This window comes from Callospermophilus lateralis, unplaced genomic scaffold (genome assembly GCF_048772815.1).
Source record: "Callospermophilus lateralis isolate mCalLat2 unplaced genomic scaffold, mCalLat2.hap1 Scaffold_2125, whole genome shotgun sequence".
NCBI classification, from domain to species: Eukaryota; Metazoa; Chordata; class Mammalia; order Rodentia; family Sciuridae; genus Callospermophilus; species Callospermophilus lateralis.
The window spans coordinates 1-26,365 of NW_027513093.1; the positions used below are offsets into that span (position 1 = coordinate 1).

Sequence of the window (26,365 nt, forward strand, 5' to 3'; positions counted from 1 at the left end):
TAATAGGTATTGATTTGAGATTTCTCTAAAACAAGAGTAAGCAGCCTTTTTTTAGGGATTTTTTTAAAAATAACTTTTTAAATAACTTTATCTTATTTATTTATTTTTATGTGGTGCTGAGGATCGAACCCAGGGCTTCACACATGCTAGGCAAGTGCTCTTTCACTTGCCTACTAAAACCCCAGCCCCTTTTTCTTTCATAGTTCAGATAATATTTTTGGCTATGCAGGCCATATTTCTATCACAACTGTTTAGCTCTGCCACTAACAATGTGCCTGTGTTCTATTAATTTTTTATTTATAGGCACTGAAATTTGGATTTCATGTAGTTTTTATGTCATCAAATATTATTCACTTCATTTCCCCCCATTCATTTACAAATGTAAAAACTATTCTTTGCGTATAGAACATACAAAAGAAGATTGTGCTGGATTTTACACATGGGCTATAGTTTGCTCTAATTAGGAAAGATGCTTACATTTAGTAGCAGAATATGCTGGTATGAAACCTGCTTTTGAGAGAGTGAACTGCTACTCCTATAGGTAATTGCTACTATGAATTTTATTGCCTTTTCCTTTATAATTACTTGCTATTTATTAATCATGTAAGCTATATACTTGGGAATCAGTCTGTTCTCATTCTTCACCACTTTCCTAGTGAGTTGGTATTAAGACTTATTGTTTCGACTATTAAAACAACTCTGCTCTGTTTCCTACCTTTGTTAAAAATTGTTTTATCATATCTAACTTGGCTAATAACTACCTTGTAGTTTTTTATCTTTAGTCATAACCCCATTCATTTTCTTGCTTATACTATTTTCAAAAATAAAGATGAAGGTGTTATTTCTTGAAATAAAATCTGTCACTGAAATAGAGGGTACTTCAAACTTGTTAATAGTGCAGGCTCTAGAACTTGACTACCCAGGTTCAAACCCCTGCTGCTTCCTAACTTATGTGACCTCTAAGCCCTAGAATCCTAATTATGTAAATTTTGGATAACTATAGTACTGTTTTCATAGATTTATTGTGATAATTATATGAGTGAAAGATTAATACTTAATAGCTCTTGGCATAGTATATTCAATTATTAGCTGCCACTATTATTAATATTGTTGAACTCTTCCCTTCCTCTTCCAACTTCTTTTATGTAATTTCTTATATGTGTTTATTCTTTGTTGTATCCTTATTATAGTTTTGTCAGCAAGCCATATCCCTTGTGCTTAATATTCATTTTAGGAGTTAGCACATGTATATTTTCATCCAGAAGGTCTTTTATGCCCCTTTTAAACTTTTTCTGTATTAGACTTAACTGCCTATAGGCTGTGACAATTATCTTTCTATTCTGTATTTTCCCTGTACCTAACACAGTCTGGAATATATGCACACAGTCAATTGTGGTTAAATCTGGACAGTAACTTCTGTAGACAAAAATTGAATGTATTGTTTTGGTCTGAAAAACATTCTAGATGTTGGTTTCATTGACTACTAAGTTTGTAATATTAGTATCTGAAGCATAGTAATTATTAAGTATTTGCTAAATGAATATGATTATAAAGAACCCATACTTTTAATTTTAAATGAGCTACCAACTTTGGGAATTTTATTTTTTAATGCTATTAATTTTGTTTTCTAATGTATTTTAGATTCAATGGCATTCAAAACACCTATTTCTAAAACAAACAAAAGGATAAAACCCATTGTTGCTGTGGCACAGTCTAATTTGACCTTCATAAAACCATTAAAAGCAGGTACGTGCTTATTATATTTAAACTGAAAATATAGTTTATTATATTTAATCTGAAAAAGTGACATGGAATGAAGCATCAATTTCATTTCAAATGGAAATGAGTTTTTTAAAAAATTTGAATAAAGGCCTTGAAGAATTTTTAAAGTGTGTATGCAAATTATAATTAAGGTATTCTATCAGATTTTACTGAAATTGCTTTATGGTAGGTTAGGATTTTTAAATAATCAGGGAATTTTGTTTTATTCCCTATCATTTTGCTTGATCACATTTCATACCCAAAATGTTTTCAAGTCTTTGTAGCAAGTAGTGAAAAGCAAATATTGTTCAGTTTTTTTATTATGGTTTCACTAGTTTTAAAAAAAGTTATTTTTCTATATATTGTACAGTAATTTACTAGAAATTTTTATATGTAATAATCTAGTTGTATTCTTAGATATTCCTAGACACCCAATGCCATTTGCTGCAAAAAACATGTTTTATGATGAGCGCTGGAAGGAAAAACAGGAACAAGGATTCACTTGGTGGCTAAATTTTATATTAACTCCGGATGACTTCACTGTAAAAACAAGTATTTCTGAAGGTAAACATTAAGTTAATGTTTAAATTTAATAATACTCTTGTTTTAGCAGACCAAAATTTAACAGGATTTGTCATTCTTTAATTAAATATACTTTACTTATTACGTTATATTTCACTAATTTATTGACTTAAGTTTTTAAGATTGTGTAGGTAATTTTTCTTACATAGGTTGACATGAATACATTTTCTGTACTAAAAGTACTGAAACTTGCTTTTTCTTTTTACCTTCCATTCTATCATTTTATCAGCCAATGTAAGCAGTCCTTTGTGGCCTGAACATTTTGGATGTATTGACTTCACTGTTAATACCTTAGTTTAAGGAGTAGGTCAGAACACTGCATAGTACAGGGACTGTGAGAGACAATTCAGATGAAATTTTAAAACACTGCAGTGTTTATTCTTAAAGAGAGGACTTGGGTGTGGGATAAGGTAGAAGCATGACACTCCGAAACATTTGAAAGATTTTTTTCTGAAAGAGAAAGAAATTAACTTTTGTCTATTCTTCATAGAAATTATAGGAATCCATTTCAGATAACTAAAATGATTTTAGTTATCAAACCATTGTGTAATCTTGCAAAATGGTGATTTCCCCATTGTTGCAGTGTTCAAACAGACCATATTTCACATTCACCAGAGAAACGTGTAGGATTTCTTCTATTAGATGCAGAGTCTCTGGTTTAATTCCTAGGTCCTGAATCCATTTTGAGTTAAGTTTTGTGCATGGTGAGAGATAGGGGTTTAATTTCATTTGGTGCATATAGATTTCCAGTTTTCCCAGCAACATTTGTTGAAGAAGCTATCTTTTCTCCAATGTATATTTTTGGCACCTTTGTCTAATATAAGTGTAATCATATGATTCTGTGTTCTCTATTCTGTACCATTGCTTTGGTGCCAATACCATGCTGCTTTTGTTACTATTGCTCTGTAGTATAGTTTAGGTTTAAGTTCTGGTATAGTGATGCCACCTGCTTCACTCTTCTTTCTAAGGATTGCTTTTGCTATTATTTTTCCAGTTGAATTTCATGACTTCTTTTTCTATTTCTATGAGGAGTATCATTGGGATTATGATTAGAATTGCATTAAATCTGTATAGTGCTTTTGGTAGTATGATCATTTTGACAATATTAATTTTGCTTATCCAAGAACAAGGTAGATCTTTCCGTCTTCTAAGGTCTTCTTTAATTTCTTTCTTTAGCATTCTATAGTTTTCGTTGTAGAGGTCTTACACCTCCTTTGTTAAATTTTGATTCTCAAGTATTTTATTCTTTTTTTGAAGCTATTGTAAACAGGATAGTTTTTCTCATTTCTCTTTCAGAGGATTTGTCACCGATATACAGAAATGCATTTGATTTATGGGAATTGATTTTGTATCCTGGTACTTTGCTGAATTAATTTTACTAGTTTTCTGGTGGAGTTTTTTTGGATCTTCTAGGTATAGAAGAATCATAGGCAAATAGTGCTAATTTGAGTTCTTCTTTTCCTATCTGTATCCCTTTAATTTCTTTCATCTAATTCCTCTGACCAGTGTTTCAAGAACTATGTTAAATAGAAGTGGTGAAAGAGGGCATCCCTGTCTTGTTCCAGTTTTTAGAGGAAATGCCTTTACTGTTTCTCCATTTCAAATGATGTTGTCCTGGGGCTTAGGCTTATCATAGATAGCTTTTATGATGTTGAGATATATTCCTGTTATCCCTATTTTTCTAGTGTTTTGAACATGTATAGGTACTGTATTTTGTCAAATGCTTATTTTGCATCTATTGAGATGATCATATGATTCTTTAAGTCTATTGATGTAATGAATTACATTTATTGATTTCCATATATTGAGTCAGCCTTGCATCCCTGGTATGAAACCCATTTGATCTTGGTACATTATCTTTTTGATATGTTTTTGTATTCAATTTTCCAGAATCTTATTGAGAATTTTTGCATCTATGTTCATTAGAGATATTGGTCTGAAGTTTTATTTTTTTGATTTGTCTTTGCCTGGTTTTGGAATGAGGGTGACATTGGCCTCACAGAATGAATTTGGAAGCGCTCCCTCTTTTTCTATTTCTTATAAATTATTTCAGAATAATTTATAGAGTATTGGTATTAGTTCTTTAGAACTCAATTGTGTATTCATCTGGTCCTGGGCTTTTTTTGGTTGGTAGGCTTCTGATGGCATCTTCTATTAATCTGTTTAAATTGAGTATATCATCTTGATATTCAACTTGGGCAACTCATATGCCTCTAGAAATTTGTCATTGCCTTTGATATTCTCTATTATATTGGAGTACAAGTTTTTAAAATAATATCTAATTATCTTCTGTATTCCTGTAGTGTCTGTTGTGATATTTCCTTTTTCATCACGTTCATTAGTAATTTGAATTTTCTCTCTCCTTCTCTTTGTCAGCATGGCTGAGGGTTTGTTAATTTTATTTATTTTTTCAAAGAACCAAGTTTTTGTTCTGTTAATATTTTCAATTGTTTCTTTTGTTTCAATTTCATTGATTTTGGCTGTGATTTTAAATATTTCCTTAAATATGTCTTCTACTGCTTTTGGTGTTGATTTGTTGTTCTTTTTCTTAGGCTTTGAGATGTAATGTTAAGTCATTTATTTGTTGACTTTTTCTTCTTTTAAGGAATGAACTCCATGCAATGAACTTTTCTTAGAACTGCTTTCATAGTGTTCCAGAGATTTTGATATGTTGTATCTGTGTTCTCATTTACCTCTAAGAATTTTTTAATATCCTCCTTGATGTCTTTTGCAACCCATTGTTCATTTAGTAGCATATTATTTAGTCTCCAGTTATTGGAATAGTTTGTATTTCTTATTTTATCATTGATTTCTAATTTCATTCCAGTATGATCTAATAGAATACAGGGTAGTATCTCTACTTTTTTGTATTTGTTAAGAGTTACTTTGTGGCATAATATATGGTCTGTTTTAGAGAAGGATCCATGTGTGTTTAGAGAAGAAAGTATATTCTCTCATTGAAGGATGAGATATTCTATATATGTCAATTAAGTCTAAGTTATTGAGTATATTATTGAGTCCTATATTTTCTTTGTTCAGCTTTTGTTTGGAAGACCTATCCAGTGGTGTAAGAGGTGTGTTAAAGTCACCAAAATTATTATATTGTGGTCAGTTTGACTCTTGAACTTGAGAAGAGTTTGTTTGATGAACATAAATGCTCCATTATTTGGGGCATATATATTTAAAATTGTTATGTCTGGTTGGTATATGGTTCCCTTGAGCAGTGTGAAATGTTCTTCTTTGTCCCTTTTGATTAACTTTAGCTAAAGTCTACTTTATTTGATATGAGGATGGAAACCCCTGCTTGCTTCTGCAGTCCATGTGAGTGGTATGATTTTTCCCAACCTTTCACCTTCAGTCTGTGTATGTCTTTTTCTATGAAATGAGACTCTTGGAAACAGAATATTGTATTGTTCGGTCTTTTTTTTTTTTTTTTTTTTTTAATCGAATCAGCTAGCCTATGTCTTTTGATTAGTGAATTTAGGCCATTAACATCAGGGTTATTATTGAGATATGATTTGTATTCCCAGCTACTTTTGTTTATTTTTGTTATTTAACTTGACTTGGTTTTCCTTTGATTAGCTTTTCCTTTAGTGTAATATCTACCTTTGCTGATTTTTATTGTTGTTTTTCATTTTCTCTTCATAAAATAGTTTGCCAAGGATGTTCTGTAGTAGAGGTTTTCTAGCTGTAATTCTTTTAACTTTTGTGTATCATGGACGATTTTTATTTCATCATCAAATCTAAAGCTTAGTTTTGCTGGATACAAAATTCTTAGTTGGCATCCATTTTTCTTTTCAAAGCTTGATATATGTTGTTATAGGATCTTCTAGCTTTCAGGGTCTGGGTTGAAAAATCTGCCATAACCTACTTGGTTCTCCCTATATGTAATCTGATTCCTTTCTCTCGTGGCTTTTAATTTTCTCTCCTTATTCTGTCTGTTAGGCATTTTTATTATAATGTACCTTGGTGTGAATCTGTTGTGATTTTGTACATTTGATGTCCTGTAAACCTCTTGAATTTGGTTTTCCAATTCGTTCTTTATGTTTGAAAATTTTTCTGCATTATTTCATTGAATAGATCGTTCATTCCTTTGTTTTGGAACTGTGCCTTCCTCTATCCCAATAAGTCTTAAATTTGGTCTTTTTATGCTATCCCATATTTCTTGAATGTTCTGCTCATGGTTTATTACCATTTTCAACTTTGTGATCTACATTCTTTTCAAGATTATATATTTTTTCTTCATTGTCCGAGGTCCTGTCTTCCAAGTGGTCTAATCTGTTGGTGATGCTTTCAATTGAACTTTTAATTTGTTTCTTTCATTTCAAGGATTTTTTTTTTTTGAGAGAGAGAGAAAATGAATTTTTAATATTTATTTTTTAGTTTTCGGTGGACACAACATCTTTATTTTATTTTTATGTGGTGCTGAGGATCAAACCCAGCACCCCGCATATGCCAGGTGAGCGCGCTGCCGCTTGAGCCACATTCTTAGCCTCTCATTTCAAGGATTTTTGTTTGGTTTTTCTTTAGAACTTCTATCTCCCTATTGAAGTAATCTTTTGCTTCCTGTATTTGCTTATGTAGCTCTTTGTCAAGATGATTTTTTTTTTTGCTGCCTGTATTTGCTCTCTTATATCATCCTTTAATTCACAAAACATTTTAACTATATACATCCTGAACTCCTTCTCTGTCATTTCATCTGCTGTGCTGGCCATGGATTCTAATAATGTGGTATCTTCATTTGTGTGTGGCACCTTCTTCCCTTGTCTTTTCATGTTGCTTTTGTGTCTTCCTTTTTAGCTCTGTGAATCCAAGGCATTACCATTTTTATCCCATAGGCTTATAGTGCCCCTGTAGGGTTCCAATACCTCTCCTGAGGGAAAGGACAATGTTAACAAATATAAACAAAATACCACCTAAAACCAAATATTTGTTATTAAGATATTTACAGGTTGGTCACAGTGTACAGAAATGGTAAATTCAAGTATTATCTACAATATAATCAGTAGGTTTGTAAAAGGGTTTATAGTTTCTGATGGTGGGCAAAGAACCTGGGGTGTAGGAAGATATGTTGAGGAGGTATGAGATGAGGATATAGAGTTAATCTTAGGATGTGTGAAAGAGAAATCTAAAGAAGAATGTTAGTAGCAGGAGAATAGAGAGGAAGTAATTCGGGGTAGACAAGTAAGAGGAAAGACATAGAATACATAAGACAAACACATGTATATTAAGAAAAATTTAAAAATGTTAAAATAATAAAAATTGGAGAGAAAGAAATAAAAGAATATACAACACAACAGTAATATACTATTCAGTCATACCAGTCCTCAATATCCTAATTCATGCAAAGTACTTGCTTTCACATATGTTGGGGATGTGAGGGCAGGAGAATAAAGAGGGAGAAGAAAGAAAAAAAATCTCAAAGGAAGAAATAAGGATTGTTTTGGTTGGAGATGAGAATCTTTCCTGCTTCCCTTCTCATCCAGTAGGTGGGGTTGTCTGTTCTTAGTTGATATCTCTGCTCTCATGATGGTGGGGGTTACCAGGGTGTGAGAGTTGGTCTTGTGTGCAGGGCACCTGGAAGTGTGGTTTGGCACTCCAGTTGGGAGACTGCACCTCAAGGATCTCCTTTGGCATCTATCTGCTCCTGTCATGTGGGTGCTGGGTCTTATCTCCTTATCTCACCTGTAGACCTCACAGTTCCTGCCCTCTAAATTAGTCTCTAAAGTGTATCTCCCTCCCCCCCCCCTTTCTACTTCCTAATCAGGAGCCTTTCTCCAGAGGTTCTTGTATGTTGCACTCTGGTGGCTGTCATAGAGGGCTGTTTTTTATTGCACTGTTCCAAGTTAGCAGCTGCTGGCGATTGGGAGGAATTAGAAAACTATGGGTACGTGGTTATTTGGTGTTCCAAACTGGTAGTTGCCCCAACTGAAGATGGTGATGAAGATGACCCAAGATGGAGGCAGCTGCTTTCTGCGATGGGGTGTTGGGAGGGGTGGGGTGCGGTAGCCAGGAGATGTGTTGTGATTGGTTTAGATAAGCTCTGTAGCATGCAATGTTGCAGCTCTCAGCTTTTTTTCAGAGCTTCTGATGTCCCCAGGTGCAGGCCGGCTACTGAAAATAGGGGACTAAGACAGTAGTTGCAGAGTCCCAAGATGGAAGCGACAGAGGGAGCCTCACATTGGTAGATGGGGGTCCACGTGGGAGTGGCGGCTGGAGTTCCTGCTCATGGGTAGCAGCTGTACTTCGTGGGAGCAGCGTCTGGGAATTCTGCGCTGGTGCTGATGCCAGTGGTCCCACTAAGGCACCTTGTGACCTGCGTGAGCAAGTAGTCAGGAGTCGGAAGTCCTTTTCTAAAGCTGAGGCCTGGGGCCTTGCGGGCAAAGAGGCTGTGATTCCTGCTCAGGATCAGCTATGGGGGGTCCTCTATCACTCTCAGCAAAGCAGTATTCCCACAGGCTGAGACCCCGGTCATGGAGCGACACAGAATGCTGCCTCCCTCTGGTCTACCATCTTGGATCTGAGCAAAAATCACATTCTTTAGGAGCTTAACTTTTTTTATTAATTTATAAAAATGATGGAAAATAAGCCAGTTCAAAGGTCATTTAATATTCTGGATTAGAGAAGCTAATATTTTAAATGTTGGTGGTAGCAGGTAGTGCTAACAGGTTGTGGAGATATATTGGCCCAAGATACTTAGTGAATGATGACAACTACATTTTAAGATTAGAGAATCAGAAGAAAACTTGGAAGGAGTGGGAAATGGATTCCATTTTTATCATCTTAAGTTGGATTTTATTGCTGAATTTAAGAATTTATGATGTTTTTTAACCAGAAACATTTATCCTTTTTTTTTATTACCCAGTAAATGCTGCTACTCTTCTTTTGGGAGCGGAGAATCAACATAAAATAAGTGTTCCTAGAGCGCCTACAAAAGATGAAATGTCTCTCAGAGCTTATACTGCACGGTGCAGGTTGAATAGATTACGCCGCACAGCATGCTGTTTATTTACATCTGAAAAAATTGTTAAAGCTATTAAAAAGCTTGAAATTGAAATTGAAAATAGGCAGTTAATTGTTCGAAAAGATAAACACCTCTGGAAAGATATTGGTAAGAAGGTTACTGGTTAATTTTTTAAATTTTGCATTTAGTCCCTGCCCCCAGTTTTATTGAAGGAAGTATAATTGACAGATAAAAATTGTATATATTTAAGATATACAGTGTGATGTTAATATGCATATATATTGTAAGATGATAACTACAATGTAGCTGATTAACATATCTAGCACCTTACATAGTTACGTTTGTGAGGAGGATGGGTTGGTTGAGGACATTTAAGATGTATTCTTAACAGATTTCAAGTTTGTAATTCAGCTTTGATAAATATAATCACAATACTATACAGTAAATCTCTAGAACTTATTCATCTTGCATAAATGAAACTTTGTACCCTTTTGATAAGCATCTCCTCAGCCCTTGGCAACCACCATTCTCTCTGCTTCTGTGAATTCAATGTTTTTAGATTACATGTGCAAGCAAGATAATACAGTGATTGTTTTTCCTTTCCTGGCTTATTGCACTTAACATAATGTCCTACAGGCTTATCCATGTTGTGAAAAAAGACATATTTCCTTCATCTTAGAGGCTGAATAGTATTTCATTATGTGTATAGACACAACCCATTTTCTTTATTCTTTCTTTCATTGGTGGATACTTAGATTGTTTCCACATCTTGGCTACAGTGAATAATGCTACAATAAATATAAAAATAAAATTATCTCTTCCAGACACTGATTTCATTTTGTGTGTGTGTGTGTGTGTGTGTGTGTGTGTGTGTATGTGTATGTGTGTGTATAGATAGATAGAGATATTTTTTGTTTCAAAGCTAAATTTACTTGCTTTAGCTTTTCTGCCCCAAATCTCACATACATAAATATAATAATGTATAGTTAACAATAGAAGTATTTTTCATATAGACAATATGCTTCATTTAAGTGATTATTCTTTTTTTTCCACTGATATCTTTTCCGTGGAATTTTATCCTCTTTATTTAATTAGTGATCTGAACTTGTCTTTCTTTTGATCTATATTTCAGGAGAACATCAGAAAGTCTTGAACTGGCTATTATCCTATAATCCTTTGTGGCCTCGAATTGGCGTAGAGGTGAGGATATGTTTTAGTTTTAAACAGTTTATTTTTCAATTATATACTTAGAATATTCTTTAATAAAATGTGGTTTTACTCATAGAAGTTATAAAATTATTTGTTTAGCTTGATTCATCTTCAATATAAAATATAAGGTCAACTAGGAAATACTGATTAGATAAGTAGACCATGTCATTATTTATTATTGACATATTGTTACAGAGTAATTTATTTCTATAGTCTTTTTCTTCTTTCTTTCTTTTTTTTGTATTGGAGATTGAACACTTTACCATTGAGCCACACCTACAGCCTTTTTTATTTTTTATTTAGAGACAAGGTCTAGCTAACTTGTTTAGGGTCTTGCTTAATTGCTAAGGCTGGCCTCAAACTGCCTCAGCCTTCCAAGCCACTTGGGATTACAGTTGTGTCACCACCATGCCCAGCTACTTCTGTAGTCTTTTAAATATACATAATGTGATCTTGGCTGTAATGAACCTATAGTATAGTAAACTAATTTTTTGAACATTTATAAATGAAAAGACTAGGCTATTTAAAACATATTTTCTAATTTAAGTCTCTTTAAATCTCAATGAGATGTGTATTATTATTTTTACTTCTCTAACAAAGTGAAAGCTCTGATATTAAGTGACTTGTAAAATGCTAGTAATTGGTCAAGCCTTGTACCTACAACTGTCTGAGCCAAATCACAACTTTCCAATTATTTGATGGACTACTACTTAAAAAACGTCATCCAGATTTGAATTATTACATAGTACTTGTTAACTATTATAAAATTTTGAATAATTAGGGTTCTGTTATACTTTCATGATATGTGTAGTTGCATGGTTATAATTAAATTTGAACAATGTTTCTATACTTTTTAAAATTTTTGGTACTGGAGATTGAATCCAGCAGTACTCTACTCCAATACTTTTTATTTTTTATTTAGACTGGGTCTTGCTAAGTTGCTGAGGCTGGCCTCAAATTTGTGTTCCTCCTGCCTTAGCCTCCAAGTAAATGAGATTACAGGTATATACCACTGCCCCCAGCAATGGCATATACCTGTAATATTCCTTTAACTTAAAGGAAAAATTTTAAACATAAATGTAAAAGCTCCTTGTCAGATGCTTAAAAATTTATCTAAGTTCTAAGTTTTGTCTTTTTTTTGTGAAGTAAACATTTAAAAATGCATAAACTATATATGTATACTTTTAAAGGGTTATTTATTGAATGACTATGTCATTTCCTTACTGTTTAGGATATAGACTATTACCAGTTCTTTAGAAGATTGTTGTCTACTCTTCTCCAATAGCGTTTCATTCCTTTTTTGAGGTAGTATGATTCTGACTTTAGGTTTTAATTTTTTGTTTTTAGACAATTTATGGTGAACTCATATCTTTGGAAGACAATAGTGATGTCACAGGGTTGGCTATGTTTATTCTGAATCGCTTGCTTTGGAATCCTGATATAGCAGCTGAATATAGACACCCTACTGTTCCTCATTTATACAGAGATGGTTAACATTGCTGCTTCCTTTGCATTTTCTCCACACTATGCACAAATGGCTTCTGGTTATTCTTCCTGTTTTTATTTATGTTTTACTTTCTTAAAGAAACCAGTCTAAATAGGTCTGTTTCCACTGCCTTCCTTTTCCTTATTCCCATTATTCCTCTTCACTATGTATAATTATTACTACTATTTTTTGTCTCTATCCATCTTCTCCCTCCAATAGATTATAAATCCTATTCAGATTATATTTATCATGCTTTGCTACTGTATATATAGTGCCTAGGACAAAGCTTGCAAATAGTAGGTGCTCCGTAAATGTCAGTTGAATGAATCCAGCTAAATCTCCTCATGTGCCCATTTTCCTTATCCATGAATTGAAAATATTAAATGGTACCACTTATGTAGAGTTGTTGTATAGGTTTATTGAATTCATATATGTAAAACACTAAGAAAGGCACATAGTGTGATTTTTTTATTTGTTTGCTACTACTTTTTTTATGTTTTAAGTGCAACTTGCCTTTCATGGATGAATTTGTTATTATTTTTTCTAAGATCATGAAGAAGCTTTGTCCAAGCTTTTTCACATTGAAAAAGTTATTGTTGTTGGTATGCTAAGCTTTCCAGACTTATTGATCATGATCCTTGTCTCTTCTGTAAAGATGCTGAATTCAAGGTATAATTTTCATTTTATCTTATATATTTCAAATTTCCCATTTAAGACTTTTGTTGATCTTGTGGCATATTTTCTGTTTAGAAAGAACATTAATTTTGTTTTTTTTTAATTTTTCTTAGCTGTTGATGAACCTTTATTTTATTCATTTATTTATATGTGGTGCTGAGCATTAAACTCATTGCCTCACACATGTGGGGCAAGTACTGTACCACTGAGCCACATCCCCAGTCCAGAAAGAACATTTCTAGAGACTAATATGTTAGAATATAATATGAATGAATGTTTATTTAGTGAATCCCATCAGTAATTCTACCTTTCCTGATTTTTTGTTGGTTAACCTTTCACCAGTACATCATTATTACTCTTAATTTTGACATGAAAATGAACTAAACTATGTTTCTAAGAAATTAATTTTGAGGGAAATTTCTTACCTAATTTTGATGTAGTATATTATCAAATTAATGCTAGGTTTTGTAGTATGTTATTAATTATGAGCAAATTTTAAAGAGAACATTAAATTGAAAATGTATGATATTTGCAGTATTAACATTTGATATGAAACTGAAAATCTTTTTATACTATAATTAATTTTATGTCTATATTTACAGAATGACCAAAAGGATTTGCTTTTATTATATAAAAAGTTATACTATTGAAATATTATATCTGCAACCTGTTTCTTTGTAGGCTAGTAAAGAAATCCTTCTGGCTTTTTCACGAGATTTCCTAAGTGGTGAAGGTGATCTTTCCCATCACCTTGGCTTTTTGGGATTGCCTGTTAGCCATGTTCAGACACCATTTGATGAATTTTATTTTTCTGTTACAAATCTTGCTGTAGATTTGCAGTGTGGAGTGCGTCATGTGTAAGTATAAGAAATAGAATCATTTTGCTAATGGAATAGACCAATTTTTTTTGGAAAATGTCGTACTCTGTACTTATAAATAAATAATATATATATATATATATATATATATATATATATATATATATATATATATATATATATATATATATTTTTTTTTTTTGTTCTTTCTTGTAATGGAATAAATTTAGGGTTGAAAAAAATTGAGATTTCTCTTTCAAAAAATGATATCAGTTTTATGCCTAGAAACTTTTCTCCTATCACACTTTTTTTTCTGTTGGCATGTGACTTGAGTACATGCTCTGCAGTACATGGTTAGGAACTACTGATATCTCAGAAAAGGACTGGGAAAGAGCATGAGACTAATTAAAACATTAAACACTTAAATACATTTTATGTCAACAGTAGCTTCATGAGTTCCATTATCATTTCAGACTAGCTTTAGTAGCATTTACTTTGTTTTAATGTTTGATTAAAATCAGATGAAGTGATAGAATGACTTGCCCAAGTTTTATAGAGTAAAATGGAGATATAGACTCTTTTAAGCCTGACTTTAAATTACAGAATATTTACCAAATAATAAACTGGAATCCCTCACAGTTGGCTATGATTTTAGTAATGGATTGCTTATTTCAGCTTTGGAAGGCCTGACTTTGACCATGTACTTCAGTTAGTCTCTTTAGAATTTCTGGATTGGAGACAATAGTCTTATTTCTAGGGAACTCTCCAATATGTTATACCCTTATCAAGGAAACACTTTGGGGGTTAAAAAAGAGAGAGAGAGAGAGAGATTTAGTTATAGATGGGCACAATATCTTTATTTAATTTAGTTACTTCTATGTGGTGCTGAGAATCAAACCCAGTGCTTCACACATGCTAGGCAAGTGCTCTACCACTGAGCTACAGCCCCAGCCTCATTATGTGTTTTTTTTATGTGTATGTGAATTTCAAACCAGCCAGTTAAACTGGTAATGGGTTGGTCTATTGTTGCAGAAATGTTTCCTACATTGATTGGTCTAGGGTGATCTTAAGTCATTTTCTAGCCTTTAGAAACCATGATTCTGTAAATAATTTGGTCACCTTTTAGTTACATACAACATCATATGAGGCTTGCTTTTTCTATGGAAATATTGCCTATTGTGTAGTGGATAAAATATTGGTAATCTAGATGATATTAGGAATTTGAATTAAAGCTCTGGAGTACATGTCTTTTTTAGGTAGACATTCAAATATGTTTATAGTATGCATTACTATTATACACACAGAGAGAGAAAGAGAATTCGACCAACTGTTGTTATGGAAACTGATGAAACAAGATTTTAATTGCTGTCTTATTTCTGTCATAGCAGTATATGATGATGAATTAGATCAATTAAATTAACTTCCTCCTGGACCTTTGTTTCTTTCTCTGTAAAAAAAAAAGGCCACTAATACCTGACTATGGGATTTACCATGATAACTAAAATAAAAACAAAAACAAAAAAAACACTTAACTTGATTAATAGATTATAGCACACCTTAATACATGCCTCCTTCTTCTTATCCTTCCTCTCCTTCCTTTTTTTCTTTCTCTGAAGAAGTTTATTATTTTGTTGATATGTATGTATATTTTTGTGTATGTTTCAGTTTTCTTATCATTTTATTCATGAATTTCTATATTTAAAAATTAAAAATGAAAAACAGCTACTCATTAACTATGGAGCAATACAGTTTTGAGATAGTTATTTGGAGTCTTTTTGACCTTACTCTCTTTAAACTCTTGGGATTTATGTGGGTAATAACTATTTTTAAATGAATATTTCTTTTCATATATATTGTTACATAGCAAATTCATCTGAAAATTTCTTTACTACTAGGCGAACCATGGAACTTCTCACATAGAACTGGAATCTTTCAAAGAAACTCAGGATTCCTGCAATAAGTCGTCTTCAAAAAATGCACAATGTTGACATTGTTCTTCAAATTCTTAAATCATGAGGAATTCAATTAAGTGATGAACATGGTAAAAACTGAACAGAGAAATACTTATTCTCATTGAATATTGGTATATATATATATATATATATATATATATATATATATATATATATATATATATGAATCATGCTAATGGACTGCATTTTTATTGGCAGGAAATTCAATCCTATCTAAGGATATTATGGATAGGCACAGAGAAAAGACTCTTGCATTGCTTTGGAAAATTGTATTTGCTTTTCAGGTATTATACATTTGGCACATTTTGTGTTTTTTTTATTTTTCAATTTTGATTAGTAGTTTATAAAAGGAATTTGAATCAAATAAACACAATAATAACTACCACTTATTAGAATTTATTCTGTCTCAGGCCTGTGATAATTTTTGTATGTATTCTATTTTAATATTTCTCACACATGCATTAGGTCATGTTAAGTCTCCTTCACAGGTGAGGAAACTGAAGCTCAAGTTTATATCATTGATAGGTGGAACTGTGCTGAGAATCTAAGCTTGTGTGGCCCCAAATCTCATTTTCTTAACCACTAGATATTTTATCAGTGTAGATTGTAGGATGGCGATGTAGCTTAGTAGAAGAGTGCTTGCCTTGCCTAGCATGTATGAGGTCCTTAAAGAAAATGTAGATTTTTCTGTACTTTGGGAATTTTATTTTTGGATTTTAAAATTTCTGATTAGGTTTTATTTTTTTAACCTGCAGTTGATCAAAGTACAGAATAGATACTTTAATTCTGTAGGTCAAAAATAACATGATGTGGAACTAGAGAGAACAAAGGGAAAAAAAGGGGGGATAGGGTGGGGAATCTCATGAAAATAGAAGACCAGTATAGTAGAGGAAAGTGAGGCAAGAAAGGAGAAGGCAGGAGAGGAGGAAAAGGGGAGAAGAGTACTAGGAAATGGCATTGACAAATCATGTTATGGGTATGTATGAATATGTAACAATGAATCCCACTAATATGTACAATATAAAGCACCAATAAAACATTAAAAATATAAACTAATATATAAAAAATTAAGGAATTTATCCTTTTTTATATGTTTCAGGTGGATATTTCCCTTAATTTAGAGCAATCAAAGGAAGAAATTCACTTTCTAAAATACACACACAGTATAAAGAAATCATTGTCTGCAGTGTCGTGCTGCTCTGATGCTATTATTAATAAGAAAAAAGACAAAATAAATAGTGGTTTCTTTGAACAGTATAGTGAAAATGTGAAATTATTGATGGACTGGGTAAATGCACTTTGTGCCTTCTATAATAAGAAGGTAAAGTTTTTTTGTGGTTGTTTTTGTTTTAATTCACTATCTTTAAATAATTTTGGTTGATGTCAATTAAGCTTAATGCATAAAATATTTTCTTACATTTCTTAAATAATGAAATTTATAGATTTAAGCAGATTTTTCCTCACATGAATGATTATATTGTTATATGCTAGATTTTAACTAATCTAAGTTGTATATGATTTGCATATTATCTATGTACATCTTCCTGTATATTTCAATTTTCTATATTACTTATAATACCTAACACAATATAAGTGCCGTATAAATGGTTATTATACTGTATTGTTCAAAGAATAATGATAACAGGAAAATTCTGTACATGTTCAGAACAGGCACTTTTTTTTCTGGAATATCAATCTCTTGGTTGAATTTAATAATGTAGAATTCATAGATACAGAAAGCTGACTATATTTGATTTAAAAAATATTTAGCGTCTCCTTACTACCTGTGAATCTCTTTGCTACATTCAGCATAAGACTGAAACATAATTGAAATGCCTTCTTTGTTCTGAAAGGGACAAGACTCTAGTTCTATGAATCTTGCTGTCTTCATTTTATATTAGAGATTTGTAGTCTTCCACTGCATGGGACATTGTGGCATACAGCATCACTCTACTTTGAATCCATGTACCTTACCAAGGTATAGCTTTATCTTAATAATGAGTCCTAGAAACTTCTCTTTGGGAACAAATAATACACACATTTTTCTTCCAAGCCCATTTAGTTAGTATATAATGAAAATAGTGCTTATAATTAGTCAATAGAATGTCTATGTTATTTTTCTTTTAAGCCAAAATATGTAATATCTATTTAACATAATATGTTCCTTGTGTTGACTATACTGGGTCCTTTGCTTTTTTGTATAATGTTAGCATCAGTTTGCTGATATCCAAAGTAATTGGTGAGATTTTGATTGAGATTGGATTGAATCAAAATAAAGAATTGACATCTTGATAATTTTGAGTCTTCCTAAACATACATGACCATGGTATATTTAGATCTAAATTTCTGATATTTCATCAGTTCTGAATTTTTGCTCATATAGATTTTGTACATATTTTGTTAGATATGCACCTTAGCATTTCATGGTTTTGCTACAAATGTAAATAGTACTAAGCTTATACATTTATTGTTTACTTATTATTCTGAGATTTTTTCTTTTTTTTCTTTTCTTTTTTTTCTGTAGATTCTTTGGTACCCAGTCCCTATACTGCTCTACTTGCATGAAAGGAAAAAATATATAGTAAGAAACAACATGCCCCTCTCCTAATCAACAATTTATAGATAGTTTTGGACAGGTTTCTATAAGAATTATCTGGAACTTGATTACCAGTAACCTGGGATCATGTAGATATCAGCAACTGGAATTGGCTGGAAAGTCTGCAGTCCTGTTTGTTGAGCCAACATATTGTTTCATTGACTAAGAAGCTACATTATAATTGTGGCTTTTCAAGAGACAAAAGTTTGCTTACTTTAGAGTGTTTCCAAAATTCCATATATATATATTCATTCCATATATTATACATCTATAATCCCCATATTTGGTAAAAGAAAGTAATTTTATTTTTAATAACAATAATAACCCTGAAAGTGGTCTAGCTCATTTGTTTCTCAAACTCCTGTATAGTTGTCCCTTGGTATCCATGAGGAATTGGTTCTAGGACCCCAGCAGATATCCAAATCTGTATGTTTACAAAATGGCATGGTATTTGTGTATGACCATGCACATCCTCATCCTCCAGTATGCTTTGAATTCTCTCATAGTATTTCTAGTATTCAATGCAATGCCAGTAGTGTATAAATAGTTTTTAGACTTTATTGTTTAGAGAATGAAAGCAAGAAATCAAGTTGGTACGTGTTCAATACAGTCACATCTTTCTTTTCTTTTTTCTTTTGGAAAATGTTCCACCCTCACCTGTTTGAATTCATGGATGGGAAATCCATGGAAACAGAGGGCTCACTATGTTTATATTATCAGTCCTGTAATGTTATAGTACAGGATGCCTTATGTACAGAATTTTCAAGCATAATAAGATAGTTTAACAACCATAAAATAAAGGAAATATTTAAGATCTGGAAATAAAGTCTTCAGAAATTATATATAACCAATAGATATCAAAAATATTATAATATTTTTCTTTTCCTTTTAATATAACAAAATTGCTACTTATGACTCTGTAATACAAATGCAGTGTAAATACAATCAGAATTGAAATGGATTTCTGAATTGACTACAGCTGTATCACTGTAAAGACTAAATTATAAACAAGATGTTAGCAATGAAATATTGGCTTTCTAATTAATGTGTTCATTTTTAAGCATGGTATTAGAAAACTTAATATTTTCAAAAGTATTAAGAATAGAAAGCTATGTCTATTTTACATTTTGTACTTTATTACCTTTCCCAGGGGTATTGGTGAAGATATTCCACTAGAAAAAGATTTCTGAAATTGAAATATTATTCAGTCATCCTGCAATCTAGAATAAGAATGATAATTGCTGTTAAATCTTATAAACGATATCTGTGGTCCACAATTACATTTCAAAGGGATTGGCATGCTAGTTTAAGAAGAAAATAAGATCAACAAAGATATAAAAGGTTAAAATCATCATTCCTTATAATCCAATCTGTGTTCAGAAGATGGAAGCAACATAAAATGCAATTACAAATAAAAGCTGCAGTAATATCGCAAAGAGCTTTTAGAGAATGGCATTCTAGGAGAAAAGCTAAAGAAAAGTCTGCTATTGTCATACAATCATGGTATAGAAGGCACAGAGAATTACAGAAATATATTTATATTAGATCTTGTATTGTTATTATTCAGAGAAGATTTCGGTGCTTTCAAGCCCAAAAGTTATATAAAAGAAAGAAAGAGTCTGTACTGACTATCCAGAAGTACTACAGAGCATACCTTAAAGGAAAGATTGAGCACACCAACTACTTACAGAAATGAGCTGCAGTCATTCAACTACAGGCAGCTTTCAGGAGAATGAAGGCTCAGAATTCATACAGACAAATTAGAGCTGCTTATGTTTTCCAATCATATTGGAGAATGCGACAGAAAAAATTTAGACTTTTAAACCTTAAGAAGATTGTTATCAGATTGCAGGCACACATAAGAAAACATCAGCAATTACGGAAATATAAGAGGATGAAGAAAGTAGCCATTATAATTCAGACTCATTTCCGAGCTTACATTTCAGCCAGGAAAGTTCTAGCAACTTATCAGAGAACACGTTCTGCTGTCTTTGTTCTACAGTCTGCATATAGAGGGATGCAAGTCAGGAAAACATTTATTTATATATTAACATCTATTATAAAGATTCAGTCATATTATCATGCTTATATTTCCAGAAAGAAATTTGTGAGTCTAAAAATGCTACAATAAAGTTGCAGTCAGTTGTCAAGAATAAACAAGCACGTAAACAATATTTACTTTTAAGAGAAGCTGTACTATTAATCCAACAATGGTACCGTACACAGAAAATGGCTGCATGAAAGAGAGAAGAATATGTGCAGATACGTGAATCTTGTATCAAATTGCAAGCTTTTGTTAGAGGATACCTGGTCAGAAAGCAGATGAGATTGCAAAGAAAAGCTGCTGTTTCGCTGCAGTCTTATTTCAGAATGAGAAGGATGCGGCAGCACTACCTGAAAACTTATAAAGCAGTTGTTGTCATTCAGAATTACTATCGTGCATACAAAGTACAAGTCAATCAGAGGAAGAACTTCTTGCAAGTCAAAAGAGCAGCTACTTGTTTGCAAGCAGTCTACAGAGGTTACAAAGTTCGCCGACTACTGAAACAACAATCTCTAGCGGCTCTTAAAATTCAAACTGCTTTTAGAGGCTACAGTAAAAGGGAAAAATAACAATCTGTTCTTTGGTCGGTAATGAAAATTCAGAGATGGTACAGGGCACACAAATCTGCTTATGATATAAGAACACATTTTTTAAAGAAAAGAGCAGCTGTGATTTCTCTTCAGTCTGCTTATCGAGGCTGGAAAGCCCGGCAGCAGATCAGAAGGGAACATCAAGCTGCAATCAAGATTCAGTCTATTTTTAGAATGAACAAGGCCCAGAAACAATTCAGATTGTTAAAATCAGCAGCATTAATCATCCGGCAACATCTAAGAGCATGGACTATAGGAAAGAAACAACGTATGGAGTATGTTGAACTCCGTCATGCAGTACTGGTGCTTCAGTCTGCATGGAAAGAAGAACCCTGAGAAGACAAATTCAAAGGAAGCACAAATGTGCGGCCATCATACAGTCATACTATAGAATGCATGTGCAACAAAAGAGGTGGAGACTCATGAGAAAAGCTGCTCTTTTGATTCAAATGTATTATAGAGCTTACAGAATTGGGAGAGAACAACATCGTTTGTATTTGAAAACAAAAATGGCTGTGCTAGTTTTACAGTCAGCTTACCATGGTATGAAAGTGAGAAAAAGAATAAAGAAATTCAGCAAAGCAGCAATCACTATACAATCTAAATATAGAGCTTACAGAGCCCAAAAGAAATATGCAATCTACAGAGCTTCAGCTATCATAATTCAGAGGTGGTATCGAGATATCAAAATTACAAACCATCAACAAAAGGAGTATCTTAATTTAAAGAAGACAGCAATTAAAATCCAAGCTGTTTATAGAGGTATTAGAGTAAGAAGACATATTCAACACATGCACATTGCAGCCACTTTAATTAAAGCCATGTTTAAAATGTATCAGTCAAGAGTAAGATACCATGCAATGAGAAGAGCAGCTGCTGCAATTCAAGTAAGATACAGAGCATATTGTCAAGGTAAAATTCAGCGTGAAAAATACCTGGCCACTTTAAAGGCTATTAATACTCTTCAGGCAAGTTTTAGAGGAGCAAGAGTTAGACAAACTCTAAGAAAGATGCAGGTTGCAGCAACACTTATTCAGTCATGCTATAGAAGATACAAGCAGAAAATGTATTTTAATAAGTTAAAGAAGGCAACAAAAATAGTACAGCAAAGATACCAAGCAGTGAAGGCAAGAAACAAACAATTTCAGAGGTATAACCAATTGAGGCAATCTGAAGTACGCCTTCAGGCTACTTTTAGGGGCATGAAAACTAGGAGACTTTTAAAAGTTATGCATTTAACTGCCACCCTTATTCAGAGGAGATTTAGAACTGTGATGATGAGAAGAAAATTCCTTTCTCTCAGGAAAACTGTTATTTGGATTCAGAGAACATATCGTGCAAAATTTTGTGGAAAGAAGCATCACTTACAAGTCCTTCAGTTACAAAAGGCAGTTATTAAGATCCAGTCATCATACAGAGGGTGGGTGGTAAGGAGACAAATGAAAGAAATGCAGAGGGCTGCTGTTGTCATTCAGGCGACTTTCAGAATGCACAGAACATTTGTTTCATTTCAGACTAAGAAACGTGCCTCAGTTATAATTCAACAACATTATAGAACATACAGAGCTGCAAAATTGCAAAGAGAAAATTTTATCAGACAATGGGATTCTGCAGTGGTCATTCAAGCTGCATATAAAGGAATGAAAACAAGACAGCTTTTAAGGGAAAAACAGAGCTGCTATTAGAATACAAAGCACATACAAAATGTATAAGCAATATTGTTTCTACCAAAAGCTCCAGTGGGCTACAAAAGTGTTACAAGACAGATGTCGAGCAAATAAAAAGAAACAAAAAGCTCTTCAACCCAATATGTGTAAAGAAGAAACAAATAGCATTCAAGCAAGTTTTCAGGACATCAACATAAGGAAACAAACTCAGAAACAGCATGAAGCTGCCATTATTATTCAGAAGCATTTTAAAGCTTTTCTCACAAGGAGACATTATCTCCACATTAGAGCAACAATAATTTCTGTTCAAAGAAGATACAGAGCATTAAGTGCAAAAGAACCCAAACAGTTACTTCTGTACAGTCTTCTTACAGAGGCTTTAAGATAAGAAGTAATATCCAATGTATGCATCTGGCTGCCACACTAATTTGGTCATTCTACCTAATGCACAGAGCCAAAGCTGTTTATTGAACAAAGAAAACTGATTTTTATTACACAGATTTTTGTAGGTCATATGTCAGAATTAAAAAGGAAAGAAAAAAGTGTTTAAGCAGATTCAGAAATCTGACCTCTTCAGGCTGAAGACAGACAGAAATTTAAAATATATATGAGGAAAGGATGGCAGTCTTGCTATCCGATCTGCATTCAACTGTTACAGAAGTAAAACCCAATATGAAGCTGTTCAAAGTGGGGATGTTATGATTTACAGGTGGTTTAACACTTCTCTGTTTGCTTTTCACAGGAAGGAGAGTATCATTCTCAAAGTGGGGCTATAGTAATGATTCAAAGAGATCTTTGTGATACAGTCACAAGAAAACTGGAAATGCAGAAATGTGCTGCCCTCCAAATTCAGCCCTTCCTTCTGATGACTGTGTTTCAGAGAAGATTTGTTCAGCAGAAAAGAGCTGCTGTCACTTTACAGCATTATATCAGGACATGGCAAACCAGAAAGCAGTTTTTACTATATAGAAAAGCAGCGGTCATTTTACAAAATCACTACAGAAGCGTTCTGGTCATTGGCCATTACAACAAGCCACCAGAACGCTTCTAGGCCTAGGAGTGGCGACTAATCCCCATAGAAGTGCAAAGGTATTAGATTGGAAGGATCCTGAAGGATGTGAATGAACTGTACAGCCATATGTATTGGATAAATTTATGGGGATGAGAAGTCCTAGATCAATTAGGTTTGACATTAACAAATAACATCAACCAAAATGCATCCACTATTATGACTAGACAAGGTTTTAGGAAAGGAAAAAGATTAGAAAAACAATAACAAGGTATAGCAGCACCAATACAAATAGATCAAGGAACAGACAGACATGGGTTGGATTTTCAGGAAGGGCCACTGAGATAATAAAAATTACTTGGAAATCAGAAAGACCAGTATGGGTTCCTCAATGACCCCTGACTAAAGAAAAGATACAAGCAGCCCATGATCTGGTCAAACAACAATTAGCGGAAAAACATATACAACCTTCTGTATCTCCCCATAATACTCCCATTTTTGTCATCAAAAAGAAATCTGGTAAATGGAGATTATTACAAGATTTAAGAGCCATTAATAAAGAGATGGTTATTATGGGACCTGCTCAATCGGGGATTCCTCAATTTTCTGCTTTGCCAAAAACTTGGTATGTTTTAGTTATAGATATTAAAGATTGCTTTTTTCTTCAATTCCAATTCATCCTGAGGATAGTCCACGTTTTGCATTTACTATCCCTACACTGAATCATGAAGGTCCTGATCAGAGATATGAATGGAAAGTACTCCCTCAAGGGATGGCTAACAGCCCAACTATGTGTCAAATTTATGTTAACAAAGCAATCCAGCCACTTAGAAATCAAAATCCTGAACTACAAATATTTCACTATATGGATGATGTATTATTAGCACACAAATCTAAAAACACATTGCTAGAATGTTATGTCACACTTACAAACTTATTAAAAAATTATAATCTAGAGATAGCAATAGATAAAGTACAATTAAATTTTCCAATTAATTATGTAGGAGTTCTATTATCCTCAACCATGGTCCATCCACTAAAAATTCAAATACGAGTAGATCAACTCAAATCACTTAATGACTTCCAAAAGTTATTAGGAGACATAAATTGGATAAGGCCTTATCTAGGTATACCAATAGGAGAGTTGGGACCTTTATTTGATATCCTAAAAGATCCATCAGATCTAAATTCACCCCGAATGTTAATGCCTGAAGCAAGAAAGGCATTAAAAATCATTGAAACATATATGGAAAATATGCATTTGGATAGAATTGATATAAGTTTGCCTTTATTATTTATTGTACTACCAACAAAAAATATTCCTACAGGAGTATTTTTGCAAGAAGGTCCATTATTATGGATACATTTATCTTATTCTCCTAATACTATTCTTACTAGGTATCCTGAGGCTGTAGGACAATTAATACTCAAATGAATAAAAGCAGCAAAGGGAGTGTTTGGAATTTCTCCCAATAAAATTATTACTCCATATATTATGAATCAAATTGTTGAGTTAGCTAATGAGTTAAATACTTGGGCAATAATCAGGTGCAAATCTAATGTTTCATTTGATAACCACTTACCATCTAATCCTTTGTTGTCTTTTTGGTCATCGTATCCTGTAATTTTTCCAAAAATGACAAGAAAAACACCTATTGGGAATGCTCCAAATATATTCACTGATGGGTCAAATAATGGTACAGCAGCAATAGTTACACCTGACCAAACTTTTACATTTTTATTACCCAGACAATCAGCTCAAAAGGTAGAGCTTAATGCAGTATTACAAGCTTTTGTGATGTTTAAAGATTGTATATTTAATTTATTTTCCGGTAGTCAGTATATAGTTAATGCTATAGTATCCCTTGAAGATGCTGGTAGGATTTCCCTTTCCTCTACTGTTTTCTTTTTGCTTTCCACTATACAAAGTCTAATCTGGGACAGAAAAGATCCATTCTTTATAGGACATATCAGGGCACATACAGGATTGCCTGGAGCCCTTAGTTTGGGCAATGATTTAGCGGATAAAACTACACATGACAAACATATTTTCTCTATACTAGAAGAAGCTACAAATTTTCATAAAAAGTTCCATGTCAATGCTAATACTTTACAAAAGTGTTTTAAAATAACTAAGGAACAAGCTAGACAAATAATAAAACAATGTCAAAATTGTGTGACCTTTTTACCACAAGTTAATCTTGGAGTCAATCCTTAGAGGACTGATACCTAACCATGTTTGGCAGATGGACGTCACACACTTGCGAAAATTTGGAAAATTGAAATATTTGCATGTTACAGTTGATACTTCTTCTGGATTTTTGATGGGCTCCCTTCAAGCCGGAGAAAAAACTAAAGATGTTATAGCTCATTTTTTACAAAATTTCGCCACTGTGGGCGTTCCAAAACAGTTAAAAACAGATAATGCCCCTGGTTATACTTCTACCTCTTTTAAACAATTTTGCTCATCATTTGGCATTACTCATATAACAGGAATCCCATACAATCCACAGGGACAAGGCATAGTTGAAAGAGCTCATCAAACTATTAAAATGTACTTATTAAAGCAAAAATAAGGAATTGGGAAGGGGTATGAATTCCCCAAAGATAAACTTAAACTAATGCTTTTTACTCTAAACTTTTTAAATTTGGATTCATCAGGGCTTAGTGCTGTGGAAAGGCATATGTGTCCAAAAAATGTACATAAGCCCAAGGTACTTTGGAAGGATATTCTAACAGGACAATGTATTCCCAAAAACTCTGGTAGCTGTTTGAATAAGCCTATCTACAAATTCAGTGTAAGATTCATTAGCTCCTTGTATTATCATAGATAATTGACCTGACCCAGTAATTGTCTGGAGTCGGGGGTCTGTTTGAGTGTTTCCACAGGGAGAACAGCAGCCGATTTGGATTCCAGAGAGATTAACAAAGGTCCTGACCCAGTGATTGCCTGGAGTTGGGGCTCTGTTTATGTGTTTCCACAGGGAGAAC

At 33.0% G+C, this 26,365-nt stretch overlaps 1 pseudogene; it reads left to right on the forward strand.

The window, feature by feature from the left end:
• The first annotated feature begins 1,641 nt into the window (after positions 1-1,641).
• On the forward strand, positions 1,642-22,753 carry LOC143388311 (abnormal spindle-like microcephaly-associated protein homolog; annotated as a pseudogene).
• Positions 22,754-26,365: the final 3,612 nt, after the last annotated feature.